The sequence below is a fragment of the Macaca nemestrina genome, chromosome 3 (genome assembly GCF_043159975.1).
Source record: "Macaca nemestrina isolate mMacNem1 chromosome 3, mMacNem.hap1, whole genome shotgun sequence".
Taxonomy (NCBI): domain Eukaryota; kingdom Metazoa; phylum Chordata; class Mammalia; order Primates; family Cercopithecidae; genus Macaca; species Macaca nemestrina.
This window is the reverse complement of record NC_092127.1, coordinates 2,593,247-2,616,254: the sequence shown is the minus strand read 5'-3', so window position 1 is coordinate 2,616,254 and position 23,008 is coordinate 2,593,247. Positions and strand designations below refer to the sequence as shown.

The window sequence follows — 23,008 nt, the reverse complement described above, 5'->3', positions numbered from 1 at the left end:
CCATATAACAAACCTGCATATGTAACACCCTTAATCTAAAATGAAAGTTGAAAATAAATAAACAAGTGAGCATAATACCTAAATGAATTTTTAAGAACCAAAAAAGCAAAAATATAAGATAAATGAAAGCGTTCATTGATTTTTAAATGCTCATTGAAGAAGCCATAATTTCTACAATATTGTCATGTAACTCTAGTGGAATTTAAGATCATATCACATCATGAATATATCATTTCTAAATTTTATTTGGTTGTATATATTACAAAATAAAGATATTCATTTAATTTAAAGAGTCTCATAAATGCAGGAAATTGTCTTGATTTTGTTTTTTATTTCATTGTCTATATAAATTTCATAATATAAGCAAACAAATTCCATGTTTAAAATGAAAGCATTCATATGATACTCAATTGCTATATACTTAGAGTCATCAGGCCGATTCCTAATGATTTGACAGTCTGTCAAAAAAAAAAAAAAAAAATGAAAATAGTCATTAGAACATTCCCTTTCCTTTCAGACTTAGATTGTAACAATTATACTGTCATGAAAGTAAGTCATTCAATCCCAGAAGACAACATGTATGCATAATTTAAAATACTAGGCCAGAGTACGTTGTCTGGTCTAATTAGTGTCATAAATAGTGCACAACAATAACTGGATTTACAAGAAAAATTTTAAGCGATTAAAGAGATTTTAGGCATCACACAAATGATGAAACAGAGGGTATTTTGAATCTGGACAGCTGCTAGAGATGTGAAAGAAAATGAGACATCGTGAGTGTATCAGATTTCACATATTAAGTGAGAGGCATAAAATACATTTTTGGTGAGCTGCACATTTGTCCATGCTTTTCTTTTCTTTTTCTTTTTCTTTCTTTCTTTCTTTTTTTTTAAATTGAGACAGAGTCTCATTCTGGAACCCAGGCTGGAGTACAGTGGAGTGATCTTGGCTTACTGCAATCTCTGCCTCCCGAGTTCAAGCGATTCTTGTGCCCAGCCTCCTGAGTAGCTGAGACTACAGGTGCACACCACCTCGCCTAGCTAATTTTTTGTATTTTTAGTAGAGACGGGGTTTCACCATGTTGGCCAGGCTGGTCTCAAACTCCTGACCTCAGGTGATCCGCCCACTTTGGCCTCCCAAAGTGCTGGGATTACAGGTGTGAGCCACCACGCCCAGCCTGTCCATGCATTTTCAAACCAAGGTTCATTTAATTATGCATGATGTCTACACTGTAAGTATTTGAGACTTCAACTAAAAATCCTATCTTTTAAAAAATATGGGGTAAGAGGGAGAACAGTAAACACAATGAATGGCCTATTCAACTTCTCTTCAACTTCATTTTAGAAACTGTATATATTGTTTGAAGATATTATTCCTTTCTAGTGTTGGTTTTAATAAAAAGTGCTTAACTGTGTACATTGAGATCCATAATGTTTTATTTATAAAAATTAGTCATCTCTACTACAGATTCTTGCTCTCTGGCATGTAAGAATGATTTCAGGACCTTCATCGGGCCAGTTGTGATGAACTTCAGAGCCATTATTTTTCATCTAACATTTAAAAAATTGTTATTAGTGGTTGAGTGCAGTAGCACAGGCCTGTAATCCCAGCACTTTGGGAGGCCGAGGCGGGTGGATCACGAGGTCAGCAAATCGAGACCATCCTGGCCAACATGGTGAAACCCCGTCTCTACTAAAATACAAAAAATTAGTCAGGCATGGTTGTGGGCCCTGTAGTCCCAGACACTTGGAAGGCTGAGGCAGGGAATCACTTGAACCCAGGAGGCAGAGATTGTAATGAGTCGAGATTGCACAATTGCACTCCAGCCTTGTGACAGAGTGAGGCTCCGTCTCAAAAACCAAAAATGTTATTAGCATTATATTAATGCATTTATGTATTTATTTAAATATTTCATTGGTAATAGAATTACCCATTTTGTTCCTCTTAATATAGTATTTTGTAGCAACATTACATCAATGACTAAAATAGGTTTTGGAAAGAATTAGCATTCTGCTGAGGTAGCCTTGACTGCAGACTGAGAATGATAAGGTATATAAAATTAGTACTAAATGCCTTCCTAGGGTCAAAATAATGACAGATGTTAAAAATGCATGCCAGTATAACATTCTCAGATTAATTTCCAGAAAATTAAGTAAACACTATGGCGGCATATAAATCTTTGGAACTGTTCTTATTTACCTTTCATCTGTCATTGCTAACGTCTCCAAATTGACATGACTTGCCATGGTCTCTGAATTGTATAAATGTGCTTTGGCTTGAATGAGCATGGGAAATCCCCACCAAGTTGCAAGTTAGGGAAATGTGTCAAAATATTTCATAAGTAAAAGACTATGAAAGCTGCTCCACTGAGGGATCCTAATGGACCTCAGGCCGACCTCCTTCCCAGTAAGATGGCCAGAACAGTGTGCCCACAGGACTTCAAGGGTTCTGAAGTGCCTGCAGTTAATCTGGGTGTATCTGGCTTCCTTTTGTATGGAGAAGTGTCATTTTGCATTATGGGATGAGTAAACCGAGCCTCTCCATAGTTTGGATCAGCCTATCTGAAGTAATCAGTGTCCCTATGCTGTGAGTACATAAAGATGATCAGTGCAGCCCAGCTATTCCACTGTGCCTCAACCTGCCATTCTGTTCAGAGCAGAGTCTCTCTAGAAGCCTGTCTGGCTGTCACTAGCTAGGCCCATTGGGAGATGTCCATGAAGCATGACACCCACATCTTCTCCCAGTTGAAGTGCATCCAAATGGAGGCCATTTTCGAGGTCAAGGGTTGTCAACTCCCTGGGTGGCAAACCAGTACACACAGCAGCAGGTGAGCAGGAGCAAGGGGGCATTCCCGCCTGAACTCTGCCTCCTGTCAGATTGGAGGTGGAATTACATTCTCATAGGAGCATGAGCCCCATTGTGAACTGTGCATGCGAGGGACCTAGGTTGTGTGCTCCTTATGAGAATCTAATGCCTGATGATCTGAAGTGAAACAGTTTCATCCTGAAACCATCCTCCACCCTGAAACCATCCTCCACCCCATTCATGGAAAAATTGTCTTTCACGAAACTGGTCCCTGGTGACAAAAAGGTTGGGGATCAATGGTCTAGATGACATCAAAGTGAGCAATTTCTTTGTTTCCACTGTTTCAGCAAAAGCCCTCTGACTTGTGGATGCTTCCAAAGAGCCTTCACTTTGTAAAGGATCATCTTCCCTTCCCTTTCCCCAAATGGCCTCTACTCCTGCTCTGCAAATCCTATCTATGATGCTCCAGGACCTGGGAAGATAGGAGAGGGAACCCCAGGAGACACCCCCCACTATCCAAGTCCAAGGACATCTGACATTTGTGGAACACTAAGACTATGAAAGAGAAACAACACTGCAGTGAGGACCGCTGATTCAAAGTGAGAAATGAAGAACTTTAAACAATTCTAATTTCGTAAAAGATGTGAGAACACACATTACCATAAAATAGTTATAGAGGCTGCAATGAGGAAAGACTCATCAGAGACTAGGAATCAACTCTTGGAAATTAAAATAAGGTTGTCAGGTAACTACCCATGAAGCTGAATTCCACACTAGTCAGCTTGAAAAAAAAATTAAAAAAAAAAACAAAAACAAAAAAAAACAAAACAGTACAGGACATTTCACAGAATACAAAATAAAAATGCAAAGAGATAATATGAAACTAACTGTAAGAGAAATGGAGGCTAGATCCAGATGGTCCAATAAATATCTAATACAGGTTTTTGAAGGACAGACCTGTGACAGCTTGAAAAGCCTCTCTTCTCCAATAATTAAAACATAAGTCCTGGAATTCAGTCTCACTGGACTAACTTGAATTGCAACCCTATCCTTGAAGCAATTACTGTACCAGAGATATGGAGGGAAAAAAAAGTGATATATTCATTTTCAAATGTTAAGATGGCTTAAAGACACAACAAAAATGTAACAATTTATGGATCTGAATGAAAATGTTATCAGTCTTGCCTATGTAAATATAAAGGTATAGTTTACATAAGATGAGAGAGAAGTATGTAAGATATGTGTAGAGAATAGGTCTCTTAAATGGAAGCTTCAAGTGATGTTTAAAATTGTCAAAAAAAAAAAAAAGAAAACCATCGATGTACATTATTTAAAGGTACTATAATATTAACTGAAGAACTAAAATAACTTTCCTGAATTTAAGAAGAGGGACTGTCAAGCTAAATCCCTCCTTTTATGTAGAAGAGAATCAACAGTTAGTACCTAAAGCTGATAAGCATATTATTTACAATTACGGTAGGGAACACCAGCAGAATTTAAAAGAGAAATTACTACAAGTTCTCTCTGAAGAGTTGGATTTGGTTTCAAAAGGGATTGAGGGGACTCGATTAGCTTTTATTTCATACCCTTCTCTATCTTTTAAAAAACAATTTGCATGTAGTCAGCCCTCTGTATCTGTGGGCGCCACATCCGCGGATTCAATCAACTGTGGAGAGAAAATACTCAGAGGGAAAAACAATTGCATCTGTACTGAACACGGACCGACGTTTTTCCTTCTTGTTATTTCCTAAACGACACAGCATAACAACTATTTACATAGCATTTACATCGTATTAGGTATTGTAAGTAATCTAGAGAGAATTTAAAGTATAAAAAGGATGTGCATGGGTTATATGCAAATACTACACCATTTTCTGTATCAGGGACTTGAGCATCCCAGGATTTTGGTGTCCCTAGGTGTCCTGGAACCAGTCCTCCATGGATACACAGGGTGAATTGTATTATTTTGTGATAAAGATGTGTGCTTAAATACATGAGTAAAATATCTAAATTATAAAACTAGAAAACATTACTTTAGATTATCTTAGAAAAGTATCTGTAAACATTTAAATGATATTACTATGTATACATGTAAAACGTTTCTTGTGTGAGCTTGGGAAATATACCTATTTTTGCACTTGTAAGAACTGTTAAGAGTTGGAAAATAGTTTTCTGTTCTGGCAGTTGACAGTTTCTTTCTGTAAAGGGCCAGTAAATATTCAGGGCTTTGTAGGTCATGAGGAACAATTGAGGGCATTATATATGTACATATGTAACAAGGGGAAAAAATCCCATGATTTATATTGTATTGTCAAAATTTAGAATATGATAAAAATTGACTATGATTTTGTCATAATACAAATTTACTAATGAGAAAAACCAAAACTTTTTTTGAGGGGAGAGGTGACAATATTTTGCTTAGTTGGGGTTCAAAGTGAGTGTTCCCTCTTGTCAAATCAGTTGCAAACATTCATCTGTAAAGACAGACTCATCTGTGGGCCATTAAAAAAAACACAGGTGGTGGATGGGATTTTGTTCATGGGCTACATGCAGTTCACTGACTGCCGCTCTATTTAGTCTGCTGCCATTTAGCGGGAATTCAGACTTAGGCTTCTCAGCTATCTATGGTGAATCGCCAGGTTTCTTCCCAGTTTGTTGCAGAATCAATACCCTGTTAAACAAAATACAAACTGAGTTATTATAAAAATGAAATTTAAAAAACAGACATACAAAATACTGACCCCAATATTTAATTATTGGAATCAATAAACAAAATTATGCTGCTAAATTACTACGAAAGTTTCTGAATACTTAACGTTTTCAACTTCCATATTTATATAGTGGCAAAAAGATAATAAAGAGCTTTGCAGCCTGATCTCAAATAGTTCATTCATCATTTTGGACTTTTAAAAAATATATGTTTCTACCTGCAGTGTAGTATAATTACCAACTTCTACGGCATTGCCAAAACTTGGAATGTGCTTTTCCGCGTCATTAGTGACTTCTGACTCCTCCGATTGGAACCCACATGTGTTTGTTTCCTTTGCAGGCCTAATTGGCAACACTATAGACACCCTAGAGAAATTGAGGAAAGGTGGATAAAGCAACTGAATGCTTTCTTCAGGACCCTTTAGTCTATTTCCTTCGTGACTTCGTTCATTTGGAGGACAACCTTAGAATGAGCATTAATTACCCGATTGAGTCATCAACTAACTTCCAAGAGACAAACTATAATTTACTGAATTTATTACCCAGTATTTTATGCCAATTGTCTTGCAGTATTTTGCTGTCATAAGATGCATTTATTACTGATGATTTCCATCTACTAAGTCATAAGTCAAACCACCATTCCATTTTGTCACACTTCTGTATTTCATATTTAGCCAACTTAGAGTTTGATGGAATAGAAATACACTCTATCTAAATTACTCAATTACTATATTCAAAAGTTTCCACAAATGATGTAGGTACTACGAGAATATTTATGTAAATTCACATTTCCCAGCCATGCTCATCTGACTATGTCAGTTTAAAATGCAAGAGTTAAAATTTTCATTTTGCGGTGATACTATTCCCAAGTGCATTATGTTCATTGCATTGAAGAAACATCTATTACATCTTAAAACACACTTGCCATCATTTTCTTTCTTTGTAAGAATAAAAACACTTCAGAGTTACAGCAGACTCTCAATTAACTTAAGAAAAAGATGGAAAAAAAAAGTCTTGCTTCCTTTCTCTGTCTCTGTCAGGCTGCAGGAGGACTACATTCTTGAGTGGGAAATGAAAGATTTATGACATTTTCGAGACTACAATTTTTAATGAGATGCACATTCCTTTTCTCATGTAAGCCTCGCCTCAGGGGGTCTGGGAGCAGAGAGGGAAGCGTTTTTGTCTGCATCTCCTGATGGTCCTCACTGGATAAGTTTTGTGGAGTGTTCTTCTGTTTAAGAACTATCTTCTTTCATATTGTTTTCCCCATTAAACACATATCCTATGGCATATTTGTTTTGTGCCGTACAAAGGAGATGAAAACGCTAAGGCCTGTTTATGGCACCTGTTTACCTAAGTATCTGGAATCTATAGTGAACGGTTTTCTCCAAATTATTTGTACGTTTCTATTCTTTTTTTTTTTTTTTTTTTTTTGAGACGGAGTCTTGCTCTGTCGCCCAGGCCGGGGTGCAGTGGCCGGATCTCAGCTCACTGCAAGCTCCGCCTCCCGGGTTTACGCCATTCTCCTGCCTCAGCCTCCCGAGTAGCTGGGACTACAGGCGCCCCCGCCAACCCGCCCGGCTAGTTTTTTTGCATTTTTTAGTAGAGACGGGGTTTCACCGTGTTAGCGAGGATGGTCTCGATCTCCTGACCTTGTGATCCGCCCGTCTCGGCCTCCCAAAGTGCTGGGAACGTTTCTATTCTTTCAAGTGCAAGTTAATTTTAAAACAGTATTCTGATGTGTAACTTCCAAGATCCTAATTTCTCTCCTACATATTGCTACTAATGGCCGGACATAAAATGAAATATACTTCATAAACTTCTCTTTACTTCAGTCACATTAAACCTAAACTGTGTAAAATTGATCCTTCTTGAATACAGAGTTGGAGCTGAAACATTGTTGTATGTTCTCATGTCACTGTTAGAAAAACAAAAAGGTGCTTTTAAGATCAAAGAAAAACATAAACCCAGAATACAGTCATGGTTTGAAAACACAGTTTTAGAAATGTACATTTTGATCTTAAAAGATCAGTGAAGGAAAAGGTTTGTGTACTAGACTCTGCCACAAATGAGCACCTGCACTTTGCATGTGACGTGCTGAACATAACCATATCAACACTAGTGAATGAACGTCAGGGCACGCCACAAACAGCAGCTCATTCTGATTAACTGGTTCATATGCTGTTTTCAGTCTTCCTCTTGGGAGAAAAGTCTCTCATATCAACATAGTTGATGGTTCTACAACTAATGTAATTCCAAGCCACTGTACATAGCCTAACATAGCAACTATGAGGCATTAAAGCATTTTTCTTATAGAATATTAGGACTCATAAATACAACTTCTAAATCCGCTTCAAAATACTTTGAGTTCTCATCAACGTTGACACCAAATTATCCGGGTATCCACATTATAAAGAAGCAGATGAGAATAATCTCATGTTTTTGCAATAAAACGATGCTATGTAGCTCATACTCCATAAAATTTTCAAAAATAAAAATTTTGGCTCCATAGCCTTCATTTCAAGCATCTTCTGAATGTGTGCCATTTCTGCAATTAGGGAGATGGCGGCTGGATGGCAGTCTGAAGGTGCTGATTAGAGGTGTTCAGGGATGAACCCAATCAAACCAGTTAAGGGCAGGGACCTGCCAGTTCCGGGGAGTTTCGCACCGAATGGAAAATATTGAGCAATCAGAATCTCAAGCAGTGGCCAATGACACAGAAAACTCATAAACACTCTAAAATAAAAATGTTGCAGGAATGCCACCTAAATTTTTAAAAGTCTTTAACAATAATTATAATAGTTAATATAGATTAAGTGCTTACTATGTGCCAGGGACTCTTCTAAACATCTTCACATCATTTGAGTCTTACAGCATTTCTGTAAGTATAATATTGTCCCCATTTTTAAATGGGGAAATAAAAACACAAAAAAAGTCAATAGCTTGCCCAAGATTACACAGCACATAAATTCTGTAAATAAGATTTTAACTCTGATAGTTTGGTCTACAGCCTGGGCTCTTAACCACTAGGTATAATAGTAAGCAAACATTTGTGAAAAAAACAGTCCTTATCTAAAACTATGAAAATTAATCTTAACATCATCACCACCACCATCATTTAAACATTGGATATGCTTGGGTTTAAAGCACAATTTAGTTCTGCCACTTATGAACTCCGTCATTATCATCATATTTCTTAACCTCTGTAAAATGGTACAACAGCTGTCTTTCAGGGTTATTGCGAGATTGTTATGAATGTACGTAAACCACAAACACAACTTCCCAGCACATCGCAGGTGCTCCAAAAGGGGTATTTTTATTACAAGTATAAGGGGAGTGATACATGCACGCTGCATACATTAACTGCTTACCATATGATTAAGCAGATATAAGTCTGAATATGAATAAAAAATATAAATCCCACACCAAAACACGTCTCAATAAAACATTTCAAAAAACGTATTGGGTCATGAAAAAGAACTTGCTCGATGTAGTGTTTTACTGTTGTGTATCGCATACGTATAACTTAGGCCACAAGAAGAAGTCTTGGCTCAGACTTCACAGCCTCAGTTTTGAAAACAGGGTGTCCAGGGAAGGTGTTTGATACATGCTTGGGGCTGATGTTTATGCTGAGTTTCAATGATCATTCTCCCACATTAATAGGTTTGGCTGAAAATATTAATATGCAAGTAGCAGATGTGTATAGCAACTCAAAATGTGTATATAGCATGAAACTCATCTATGCAAGACACAGACTTTGGTGGTAGACTCTCCAAAGCTTGAAAGTAGAGGCCATTTAACTACAAGGCAATGATCCCAATCTGCTGGTCCCTAACACCACCCCTTAAGGGTTCCCCCAACCTACAATCGCACCAAGCACTATTTGCAAATGAATCACAAGCTGCTATTCTGAGTAACAGACTACAAATTAACTCAGATGGATTGTTAAAGTCATAGTAGTGTGTGTGTGTGTGTGTGTGTGTGTGTGTGTCTGTGTGTGTGTGTCTGTGTGTGTGTGTGTGTGTGTGTACAGAAGATTTTCTTTCTCTCAGGTAAGTGCCCAAGAATGTGACTGCTGAGTCATAGGCTAAGTGCATTTTTAATGATTTAAAATGTAGTAGACTTTATTTTTAGAGCAGTTTTAGAGCAAGTGCAGAGAGTATATATATACCCTCCCCCTCCACACATGCACAGCTTCCCCCACTACCAACGTCCTGAACCAGAGCAGAACATTTGTTAGAATCCACGAACCTACTTGTACACACCATTATTACCCAAAGTGTCTGTGGTATATAGTAAGGTTCATTGGTGGTGGTGTACATTCTACGGGTTTTGACAAATGTATGAAGATATGTACCCACCATTTTAGTATCATCCAGCAATTTTCATTGCCCTAAACATCTTCTGTGTTCTGTCTCCTCATCCCTCCCTTCCACCCCAATTCAAGGCATTCACTGATCTCTTTTCTGCTTTTTTCAGAAGATCATGTAGTTGCAATCACACAGTATGCAGCCTTTCCAGAGTGGCCTCTTTCACTCAGTAATATTTATTCAGGATCCTCCATGTTTGTTATCCTTGACAGTTCGGTTCCTTTCGTTGAGGAATGCGAGTCCATGTCCTGCTGAAGGGCATCTTGCTTGCATCCAAGTTTGGGCAATTCTGAATAAAGCTGCTGTAGGCACCACGTGATGGTTTTCGTGCGGATGTAAGTTTTTAACGCATTTGGGTAACTATCAAAAAGTGCAATTGCTGAATCCTATGGTAAGAGGATGCTTAATTTTTAAAGAAACTGCCAAAGTGTCCTCCAAAGTGGCCATAGTGTGTTGCTTTCCCACCAGTGATGAAAGCCAGTTCCTGCTGCTCCTCGGCAGCATTTGATGTTGTCCATGTTGTAGATGTTAGCCATCTTAATAAGTGTGTAGTGATATTTCATTGCTGTTTTATCACAGTAGCTTTTCATCACGATATAGTATCTCAGTAAAAACACAGCAAAAGTGTAATTATTTAATCATAAGGGGAAACTCAAAATTTTGTTGGAAAGAGGGACTCTCATATTCAAAGAGGTTAGGAATCACTATGTAAAAGGATCCTGATAAGAAAATTGTGCATTTCAAAGTACATGTGCAAAAATGTCCCCTTTTACTTTCTGGCCACACTCCATTCCTTTGCCTGAAACTCTGGTGCAGCCTCCCAGGTCAGGCTGCACCTCCTCTTTCTTCACAATTTTGCATTCGCTCAAAGCACGTAAGGAAAAATTTCTCTTTCTCTTTCTCTTTCTCAAGAGGAATCCTCTAAAACTGTGCTCCATGAGATCCTGGTATTAGGCAAGATGTCATTAAAGGTTCTATGAAACAAAGATTCCATCTGTTTAATGTAACTCATGACACTTCTCCCTCTCTCCATGCATGGAGATACACAATATGTAGTAGCTCATTAAAGGGTTTGAGAAGCATTAGAATTAAAACTATTAATAAAGTAGCATTCCAAACTATTTATATTCACATGTCCAGGGCCCCATGGGTGGAGGACAGAGATTCATCAGAATTTTTTTCTTTTCTTTTTTTTTTTTTTTTTTTTGAGACGGAGTCTCGCTCTGTGGCCCAGGCTGGAGTGCAGTGGCCGGCTCTCAGCTCACTGCAAGCTCTGCCTCCCGGGTTCCCGCCATTCTCCTGCCTCAGCCTCCCTAGTAGCTGGGACCACAGGTACCCGCCACCTTGCCCGGCTAATGTTTTGTATTTTTTAGTATGGACGGGGTTTCACCGTGGTCTTGATTTCCTGACCTCATGATCTGACCCCCTCGGCCTCCCAAAGTGCTGGGATTACAGGTGTGAGCCACTGCCCCCGGCCCAGAGATTTTTTTCAGGCAGCACCGTTAATTACCTAGAAAACATCGTGGTTAGAAGTCCTGTGTCTAAGACTATCCTTTCTGAAACAAGGGAGTAATTTCTACTATAAAGATTTTTTAAAAGGTGAGAGTGTCTGGGCACAGTGGCTCAGGCTTTTAATCCCAACACTTTGGGAGGCTGAAGTGGGCAGATCACCTGAGGTCAGGAGTTCAAGACCAACTTGGCCAATATGGTGAAACCCCCTCTCTAAAAAAATACAAAAATTAGCTGGGCATGGTGGTGGGCATCTGTAATCCCAGCTGCTCGGGAGACTGAGGTGGGATAATCACTTGAACCCAGGAGGCGGAGGTTGCAGGGAGCTGAGATCACACCATTGCACTCCAGCCTGGGCGGTAGAACGAGACTCTGTCTCAAAAAAATAAATAAATAAAAGTGTGAGATAAAATATAGTGGAGATATGGATAAAGAAGTCAGAGGAGTATGCAGGACATCACCCTTCCTTAGATCATCAGTAAAAGTCTGCAAGACAAGGAAAGTGGATGGTACTGGATTTCCTATATAAAACAGTGATGGACAGACCAGCACACAAGGTGGCCACATGGACAAGGGATAGTCTGCATGGACAAGGCACAGAAGGCCATTGTGGGCCCTGGGTTCCTGTCAATGAGATCACTCAGCTCTCCCTACCAGCCAGAATTCTGCCCACTCGAGTCAACCCAAGAAGCTCAACTCCAGATACCTGAAACCCTTTAGAACATCCTATGATAAGATGTAAACAGTGTTCCCTCTCATTTGTGATGGCTTAAACTAACTATACATTCATCACCTATAACGATAAATTCATCAGCTTTTTCCACTTAAACTTGGCCAGGCCACATACAATCTTTGATCTTGAACCATACTTTTCTCCAGACAGAGACTGATAAATGACTTTTTTTGATAGTTAGAACTGAACCTTTATTCATTGTTTCAGTATCTTCGCTCTTTATGCTCCTTTATAAAAAACTGTAAGAAAAATAGACATCTTCACTAAATAGAATTCTTTAAAAATTGCCTTTTATGATATTTGCTAGATTTTATTTGCTTATAATAGATGATGCTCAACACAAGGCCAGCTGTTGATGGTGTGTTATTACATAAAACTAAGCAAACTGTTTGGTCCATAGGGATGGGTCCACAGAATACCCCAGAATCAAGACAAGTGGGCTCTCAACACGCTGATTCCTAAGGCTGCCTTGGACCTATTAACCCTGAGGACCCGGGACGTGGCCAAGGAATCTGAATGTTAATGGTCTCTGAACCACTGGGTTGGATCTCCATAGATAGCAAACCTGGCCCAAGAAATTACTCAGAGTACAAAGAGAACACAGAAGAATGAAGAAAAAGTGTTGAACGTTTTCCATTTAGGGGCTGTAAGGGGCCTTAAAGGACCATTTAGCTCAACCCTATGTCTTTATAGTAGAGGAAAAATATGTTATTTAACCCAGATCACCAAGTTGAATCAGCTGACATTCTTTCCCATCTAAAATGTCATTAGTCTAGAAACTAAAGAAATGAAGAAAATCTGAAAGAATGGAAAAGGAAAGAAACATATATCTGGAAGAAGTCAACTAATCAGTTTCAGAGAAATGTTCTAATTGTTCAAGATGTACTCAACTTGAATCTGTGATCTTTTTTAAAGACTTATTTTTTTAACCCTTAAGATTTGCTTTTCAATATTGGTGTTGCTTGAGACAACAGCAGCTCAATATTTGTGGTAATCTACATCATGAACAGGTACTCGCTTGGGCAGCAAATTACAGAATGAGTAATCATTTTCTAATTTCAAGGTTCCTATTCTTTTAGTCATTTAAAATTCAGACTTCAAGCCAATCTATGAATGCCAGGTTTCTGTTAATTACAAACAATTCATCTTAATTAGCCTGAAAGACTGTTCTAACAAGAAATAAATTATTGAGCACAAAAAGCAAGTTTTGTGACATGTTTAATGTTCATTTCAAATACCTTTCAAAACAAATAGCAGCTGAGAACATGGAAGGTTAAAAAGATAACTTTTGTTGCTGGATTGATTTCAAATCTTCCCTGGCTGCTTGCAGGTGTAGCACTGTTTACTTGTAACTCTATTGTAACAGATCACAATCATTATAATCACGATGGTAATCAATGTTCATTAAAGATACAATGAAAATCCCATGATTAAAGGCCATTTGTTTCATCACAATAAGATCATTTATTTATTATTGGGTAAATGGTTACAAATTGCACATGGTTGGGGCAGTCGAAACAGGGAATATGAATTTGGAGATTGAGGTGGTGAGTGCCTTTTACTTGGTGAAATTCTGACAATCCAAGGAGAAGACTGCGTGTGGCCCATGAGAGAAAGACAGGCTGTGCTTTTACTCACCACACAATTCTACACTGTGATCTGATGGTCATTATTCCTCCCACCTCGGCTCTTCATTTTTCTAAATTAGACAACGCTGAACATATCCTGGTGCCTGTGGGCTATAAATGGTTTTAAACAGCATGCAAGTTGCACCATTCTTTATTTAATTCCATTAGCACGCTTAGCTAGTCTACTATGTAATAAGATAGTTGAAGACATTATATGGGCTTCTTCTCTTTATTTTTGTTTTCGTTTTAAAACCAAAGCAAACATCTCAGGTCAATTCAAAAGGAGTGAGCAGGAAACCCTCACCAAGATGGAAAGTACTAACATTTCATGTGAAAGTAAGTTTTTTCCCTGAATTATGCTCCCTGTTTAACCGTCTAACTCAGATTAACACTGTCATACTTGACAGCCACCAGCAAGATTCATCTACCCCTGCCGTTCAAATTCCAAACAGTCAGTACAAACAATTTTTTAAGACAAATTCAACTGTTCTAATGTAAAACGGTTTGGGGCTCATCTCCAGGCCAAACACATTGGCTAGAGAAACCTCTTTGCTGTCCGACAAAGGTTGTTGCTGTCCTTCAGAGTTGTTCTTAGAGGATGGCCAATCATACATGGTGAGTCAGATGGCCCCAAGGAAAGAGAAAGAAGACGCCACCCACGCACTCTGCGAAGGTTCCACTGGAAAGGTTCCATATGATCTGGCTGTCACTGCCCTTGAATTAGGGCTATGGGAGCACTTCGCCCTACAATTCGCAGAGCAGGAAAGGGTCCTCCTGTTTCCTTGTGTACAGAGGGTGCACATTTCCCAAAACTCTCCTACTTGGAAGATGGACAATTGCCCAGGAATACTAAATATAGCCAGCAAATATTGTCCCCAAGAAATCAGAGTGATCTCTGAGGTCAGGCAAGAATGCAATAGCAGTTTAGAATTGGGTGGGGTAGAAAATTAAAATTAGTCATGAGGAAAATTGCTAAAAACTTTTGCCTTCTCTGACTTCCAATCCCACGAAGCTGACTTCATGTTGCTAAATATTCTGATTACAAGTGAAAACTCAGTTAGACATATGAAAATTCTGTTTATGAAAACCAAAATCTAGAAAGAATACATTTTTCCCCAAGACACTAAACTTATGAGGCCTCGAGTTTATTACTTAGTCCTTAGTTCCTATTTGAGGTTCGCATTTTGAGCCCTCAACGATAGCTAAGAGGTTATGCCCTGATTAAGAATCAGTCAGAATTGGAGTTTTACTCAATGATATACTTAACTCTTTACTTAACCTGACTTAGCACAATTAATTATATAAGTCGCAATTTCCTACTCCTTAAAATGAAAGTAATAGTAATATCTGTGCCATGAAAATAGTAATAGAATTAAATGATATGATGTATGGATGCCTCCTATATGGCACATGCTTAACAATCAATGAAAGCTACTTACAACTAAAAAAAAAAAAAAAAAAATAGAGCCAGGCACAGTGGCTCATGCCTGTAATTCATTCAAGCACTTTGGAAGACCAAGATGGAAGGCTTGCTGGAGGCCAGGGTTTCAGTGAGCTACGATTGCACCGCTAGACTCCAAAGATTTCTTTTTAGCCTAGGGGTTAATAATTAATTTCATCATTATTGATTGCTTTATTTGATGTAACCACACACAGAAACTGTAAAACAGAAAAGAGAAGATGTTCTTAGGCACACAAACCACTGGAAAAGAACAGATAACTCAGAGATAAGACTGCACATCTACAACCATCTGATCTCTGACAAACCTGACGAAAAGAGCAATGGGGAAAGGGCTCCCTACATAGGTGCTGGGAGAGCTGGCTAGCCATATGCAGAAAATCGAAACTGGACCCCTTCCTTACAACACACACAAAAATTAACTCAAGATTAATTAAAGACTTAAATGTAAAACCCAAACAATAAAAACCCTAGAATAAAATCTAGGCAATATCCTTCAGGACATAGGCATGGGCAAAGACTTCATGAAGAAATACCAAAAGCAGTTGCAACAAAACCAAAAATTGACAAACGGGATCTAATTAAACTAAAAAGCTTCTGCACAGCTTTTTAGTTTAGTTTTAGTTTTAGTTTAGTTTAGTTTTTGCACAGCAAAAGAAACTGTCATCAGAGTGAAGAGACAACCTACAGAATGGGAGAAAATTTTTGCAATCTATCCATCTGACAAAGGTCTAATATCGAGAGTCTACAAGGAATTTAAACAACTTTACAAGAAAAAATAAAATAACCCCATTAAAAAGTGGGCAAGGGACGTGAACAGTCACTTCTCAATAGAAGGCGTACATGCGGCCCACAAACATATGAAAAAAAAGCTCAACATCACTGATCATCAGAGAAAAACCACAATGAGATAACATCTCACACCAGTCAGAATGAGAGGCATTATTATTAAAAAGTCAAAAACCAACAGATTCTGGCAAGGTTGTGGAGAAAAAGGGATGCCTTTACACTGTAAATGGGAGTGCAAATATTTCAACCGTTGTGGAAGACAGTGTGGTGATTCCTCAAAGACCTGGAGGGAGAAATACCATTTGACTCAGCAATTCTATCACTGGATATATACTCAAATGGATGTCAATCATTCTATTATAAAGATACATGCACATGTATGTTCATTGCAGGACTATTCACAATAGCAAAGACATGGAATCAACCTGAATGTCTATCAGTGGTAGACAAGATAAAGAAAATGTGGTACATATACACCATGGAATACTATGCAGCCATACAAAAGAATGAGGTTGTGTCCTTTGCAGGGGCATGGATGGAGTTGGAAGCATTATCCTCAGCAAACTAATGTAGGAACAGAAAACCAAACACCACATGCAGTCAGTCATAAGTGGGAGCTGAATGATGAGAACACATGGACACATTGGGGGGAAGGACACACACTGGGGCCTGTGGAGGGGTGCAGGGAGAGGGAGAGCATCAGGAAGAATAGCTGATGGATGCTGGGCTTAATATCTAGGAGATGGGATGATCTGTGCAGCAAACCACCATGACACATGTTTACCCATGTAAAAAACCTGCACATCCTACAGGTGTACCCTTGAAATTAAAATAAAAGTTGAAGAAAAAAAAAGAGAGATGTTCCCAATTGCAAGACCCTAACACCTTCTGTTAGCATTTTCATATAATTTTCCCAGCATTTTTTCCTGGTTGCATTTTTTTACATTCTTTCTCTCTCTCTATATATATATATGTGTATGTGTGTGTGTGTGTATATGCGTGTGTGTGTATGTATATGTATATGTGTATGTATATACATACATATATATGAGCCCATTTATATGTAAAACCTATGTATGTCCATATTTAGAGATATATATGCGCTGTCTTTCCAACATTTCTTATAGCTTTAATCGTGAAATAAATCAATGTCATAATAAATTTTGGCCCTAATTATCTGCCATTGTTTATCTGTCCTCATCCAAAGTCAATTAGAAAAAGAGAGAAAATTATTAAGTATTTATCAAGTTAAAGCTCCTTAATATTAAAAAGATTAATATAAGAGAAGATATGAGGATCTAAGCCTAAATCTTAACTGGCATGAAAAAACAATGACTTTATCCAGATGGTCCTTTGTTTCATTTAACACAACACACACAGGTAGGATGTTCTCTTCCTTCTTCCTTACCTCTCAACAGAAGCATGTGGCAGTCTACGCTGCACATTGCTGAGTTATCTTTAACTTAGGTTTTTCTACAAGAAGAAATATATGTGACTGCATGCAATAAAAGTACCCGCAGAGATTTAGTTTAGCCTTGAGACAAAAACTCATAATGGCTAATTTAAAGCACAAAGGTGAGGCCACTTTGCTGGAATGAATTTAGAGTTGAAACAATTGTAAAGCATCAGTCCTGTAGTCTGGATTCTCAGGGTTGCTGCTACTTTCTGTTTGATTTGGACTCACCATGATGTAACTCTGGCACTGCTAAGACCATGCCTGGAAAGTGCCTATTCATTTGAGGCCACATATAATCAACCAAATACACATTGTGTCCTTCTTTTGATCTAGTCACCTGTGATACAACAATAAACAGGACCAGTCTCTGACCTCAGAGAATTCATCCACTCATTCTACTGAGCTGATGTGTGCCAAGTTTGAGTTACAATTAGCTTAGAACAGTAGCAACCACAGATACTTCTCGGGTGTCAGGCTGATTCCCCATCTTCTAAAATGCACTACATTTCTTGAATAAATCGGTCACCCAAGGCAGGTATGTGCCTCTTCACTCATCTAATTCAATTCATCCATCCATGACTTTAGAATTGTTCAAAAATTGCCCAGCTTGCTAATACCTGCAAATATTGATACTTCCCTGTTTTATTTTAGATCACATGGTGTCTTTTCCCTAAACGTATGAGGCATTTTTGTTAAATAGCAGACTCCCAATCTGGGGAGCAACTGAAATCATAAACTTAGTGAAAGTACCATATATATATATATATGTACACACACACACACACACACATATATGGGAATAATAATATTGGTGATTTCCACAAGGAATTTTTGTGAGAATTGAATGGAAAATGTTATAGATATATGTAATTTTTAAATTAATCTTAGCCCACATCACATAAAAATAGTAGTAGCAGATATTATCTTCATCATCATCAAGAAAATAGAGCCATTTCAGCCCCTTTGGAAAATAATTTGGCATTTCCTCAAAATGTTGTACATAAAACTACCATATCACCAAGCAATTCCACTCCTAAGTATCTATCCAAGAGAAAAGAAGCATATATCTACATAAAGACTTGCACGTCAATGTTTACAGCAGCATTATTCCTAAAAGCCAGGACCTGAGAACAACCTGACCACCCCTCAGCTGGTGAATGGATACAAATATGGTATATTCATACGGTGAAATCGCATTGGCTAATAAGAAGGAATGAGGTGCCGGTACCTGCTACATCACAGAGGAACCTCAGAAACATTGCCCTAAGTGAAAGAAGGCAGACACAAGAGACCACAGACTGTGGATTCCACTTTTAATGATCAATACTAGATTAGTAGTTGCCTGGGGATTAAAGTGTGAAAAAGGATTAACTGTAAATAGGCAGTAGGGATTTTAGATGGGGCATGGAAAAATGCTCTGAGATCGATTTATGGCGATATTTCCACCATGCCACAGAGTTACAAAACAGTCATTGAATTGTATACCTGCAAGGGCTGAACTTTCGTGATGTGTAAAACAGACCTCAATAAAGTTCTTACCAGGAAGATAACAGAACCAAGGTCTAAGCACATCAATTATCCAGTTGCCTCCTTTATATCTTTCATATATTTAGAGAATCTGTGTCCACTAAAATCACATTTATGCAGTTAAAGATGAGATTAAGAAATTGTGTTATCCAGTTGATAACCTGAACCTTAACAGTATAGGTAATGTAGGACTTAATGTGATTTTTAGATTCAGAATGATGTATTCATTTGTGAACTGTTTTCTGGATCACATAAAACTTTATTCCAAACATAAACTGTAGCACAAATGACACAATCCTTCTTCACACAGATACACACACACACATACACACACACACACACACACACACACAGAGCCATCAGTACGAGCAGAATTGGGCATAACCTTTCATTACGCGCATAACATCTTCTCCACATGATCCTCCTGTCCAGTTAACAAGATGGCCCAAACCAAGTACCTCAAGTCCAATGTCCCGAGAACTGTTTTCAGTGTTTGTGGTTGTGGACCTGTCTTTACTTGTTTCCAAATTATTCTAATTCTAATCCTCTCAGGTCTCATTTTGATCTTCCCAGCTCTGATCTCCCAACTCTGTGACCCCAATCTTGATCACTAACGCTAGATTTATGACTTTCAGTTGATCTTTCTCTCTCTCTCTCTTTGCACAGTTTGTCTCCTGTGTGTCTGTCTCTGGGAGACACTCTGCTCTAGCCATGTCAAAACCAATTCTGAACCAGGCCTTCTGGCTCTGTCCTCACCCTTCCCTCACCATCTACTAACCCCCTCAAAGAGGAAGCCGTCTTTTTCTTTTCCACATACAGAGCCTTTTGTCTGTACATCTATTATGAAGTTTAATACTTTCCACTCTACATTAAATATAGTTATTTATATTTATATAATTGAGTTGTTATAACCTCAATTATTTCATCTTTACTTAATATCTTTCAAAGTGTGGAATACAGAGGTTTGCTCACAAGAAAGTATATTTTCAGAAGTGTCCTGATTGATTGACATATCTGTTATGTTTAAGTGAAAGGGTTGGCTCTGCTACAGTTTATTTCAGTTATCAGTATAGCACGCACTGAGTTACTGCTGGAAAATACTACCTTCTTGTCTTCTTGAGGCATTGCAAAAGGTATGGGAAAAGACCCTGAATTTGCCCCAATTTTTAAACAAACCAAAGAAACATTAAAGCATTTAAATGGCTTATTAACGTTAACCTATTTATATCTACATATTTGTTAGCCTGTGAGAAAATGGAACTTAGGGTCTTTGCAAAAGAACTGCCAGGTTGTAAAAAGGATTGGAAAGTCAGGCTCACGTAGTAGTGTGCAGAGAAACAGACTCTATGCCTGGAGCAAAATATCCCAGCATCCCCTCCACCTCTACGGTGTGATTTCTTAATGCTGTCCTTGGCTCGACAAAGGAAGTCTGATATTTCAGAGGTGAGTTGCAAAGTGGCCAAACCACTCTTCAATGCACTATAGCTTGACATAATATTTGCTGCTAGCTTCTTGTTTAAAAATGCCATCAGTTCAACATTAACTGAAAAAGTAATTATTCTCCAGTTTCACGGAGCTATTAAGAAAAAAAAAAAAAAGTTCATTGAAACTCCAGGATATGAAATACTGTGCTTTTAGGACCTTTTGGAAGCCTTTCAACATTCGGAGCAGAAAAACATAAATTTATTTTTTAAGAAGCAGATTTAGGAACTTTAGTGAATGGGAAGAGAAAGCATTAATTTAAGCCTCAGTAGAGATGACAATTCAACAAAATTCTGAAAGCCCTCCTTAGATCAGACTCTCATACATTCTGAAAACTCAATACCATTTATTGTTACAAGATCCTTGATGATTTAGAAATACATACCCACACACATTAAGTCCTGTGTACTAAATCAAAGAAACTTCAAATTAGCTTGAACTTTGAAATGCTATAACTTGCATGAATGATGATTCATTTCTTTATATTCAGTCACCAAATATTATTGCGCCGACGATAAGCTTGAAGACGTTAAGGGCTCTGGGGTAGAGAAGAGAGATGCTAAAGTAACAGCCTGCACATGAGATCTTGACCTGTAATGAAGTGCCGATTTAGTTGGAAAGACCGAACGTGTCATCTATAACACTGAGGAAAATCTCACTGTGTATGTGGCATAACCTCAATTTATAAAAATTTGAGAGAAAATCACAAGAATAGAGAGGTTTTGCAAGGTTATGGAGCTTGTACACTATTTTTTTAGAACATGAGGTATAAAATCATAGGTAAATGTGGGCTCCACATCCTACTTTTTAGGTAACTTTGAACAAGTCACCTCTTTAAATCTCAGTGAAACGAAGCTGAAAGTTCTTTGAAAACTGTAACGATTATTTATTAGTGAGAGATGACTTCTGTGGGTATAAGCAGAAAACACTACTTTTTGAATGAATTACAAACATGTAACTATGACTTTAATGCTAACATTTTGTGAAATTTTTATAAAACATTCTAATTCACATGTTCCCCTACTGTTCCAAAGTCAGCAATTTTAAGACATATGATTTAAAAAGGAAAAAAAAAAAAAACCTAACTGTGGGGAAATATTGCTAACTAGGTCGATCGTGTCATTGCCTTATTTTTATAATTGAAAAAAAACCCCAAAACTTTAATACTCATTTCTGGTTGCTTAAAAACAAATTAAATATAAAACTGTGTAGCTGTCATAGATGATGATATTTTAATCTACTGAAAATTATTACAGTAGAAAATTTTTAAAGTCTAGGAAGCAATAGTCAGCACCAAAATACTGCTTTTGCTGTTGTATGCACAGTTTTAGTTTCCATTTTGTGAATAAATACGTAAAAATATAGGGTAAAAATACGTATTTAATAGGATTCTTGCACAGTTTTAGTTTCCATTTTGTGAATAAATACATAAAAATATAGGGTAAAAATACATATTTAATAGGATTCTTGCAACTTTCTGTTAGCACAATTAGTGCAGAGCATTTGTGAATAAGATAGAACTAGGGTCTGCCCTACAGCTTTTGAGTTAGTCTTTTTCTAACAACTGCTATTTATTCAGAGAGGATGCAAAGTAACAGTTCTAATCACTACACTGGCAAAGGAGCACCTTTAAATTGTATGTGGCACAAGCTAAATCTGGGAAGGGAAATGAAACACAAATGAAAGGGCAACTTCTTTTGGAAACCTTCCTTCCTTTGTGGTATTTTTGTCCTTCCTCCATTTCATGAATCCTACTAAGAAAAAACTTTCTCTGATGCATTCTCATCCCCAAATCTTTATTGTTTTTATTTAACAAGGCTTCCAAGAAGAATCGGAAAGTGAAGGAAAGGATGACCATAAAGAAAACCATTCTTTAGATGAGATTTTTGTCATATTGTTACCGAAACACCAGCGGTTTGGTTCAGGTCCTGCTGCTCTCAACACGGAAGACCAACGACCAGGGTGATGAGTATTGCCAAGGAAGAAGCTTTAATCAGGTGCTACAGGCCAAGAGATGGGAACTCAGTCTCAAATCTGTCTCTGGGACTTACTGAAACTAGGAGTTTATATAGCAGGAAAGGATTGTAACAATGTGTAAGAAAACAAGAACTAGGGAGGGGCAAGGAAGCCATCATGATGAATGAGGGGTCTGGCATCTCACTGTCTGGATGTGATGATCTAGTGAGTTTCAGTTCTTTGATAGTTTTTTGAGAGGTCTGAAGGTCATTTTCCAAGGAAGGAACTCAGATAAAACAAATGTCAGTTTCAAGCTTGAAGACCAGAAGGATTGGCTGGTTGCAGTGGCTCACGGCCAGACGCGGTGGCTCATGCCTGTACTACCAGCACTTTGGGAGTCCGAGGCAGGCGGATCAGAAGGTAGGAGTTAAGACCAGCCTGGCCAACATGGTGAAACCCGTCTCTACTAAAAATACAAAAAGTAGCCAGGCATGGTGGTGGCGCCTGTAATCCCAGTTACTCAGGGGGCTGATGCAGGAGAATCGCTTAAACCTGGGAGGCGGAGGTTGCAGTGAGCTGAGATTG

General features: G+C 38.1%; 1 long non-coding RNA gene across 1 annotated transcript in view; it reads right to left on the bottom strand.

The window, feature by feature from the left end:
• Nucleotides 1–4,291: 4,291 nt before the first annotated feature.
• The window catches only part of LOC105466539 (uncharacterized), a 146,074-nt gene continuing 127,357 nt past the window's right edge, over nucleotides 4,292–23,008 (bottom strand). The window contains exons 3-4 of the long non-coding RNA XR_978248.2: nucleotides 5,733–5,880; nucleotides 4,292–5,476 (exon numbers count right to left, since the gene is read on the bottom strand). This is a non-coding gene — a long non-coding RNA (uncharacterized lncRNA). The remainder of the gene's footprint in view (nucleotides 5,477–5,732; nucleotides 5,881–23,008) is intronic.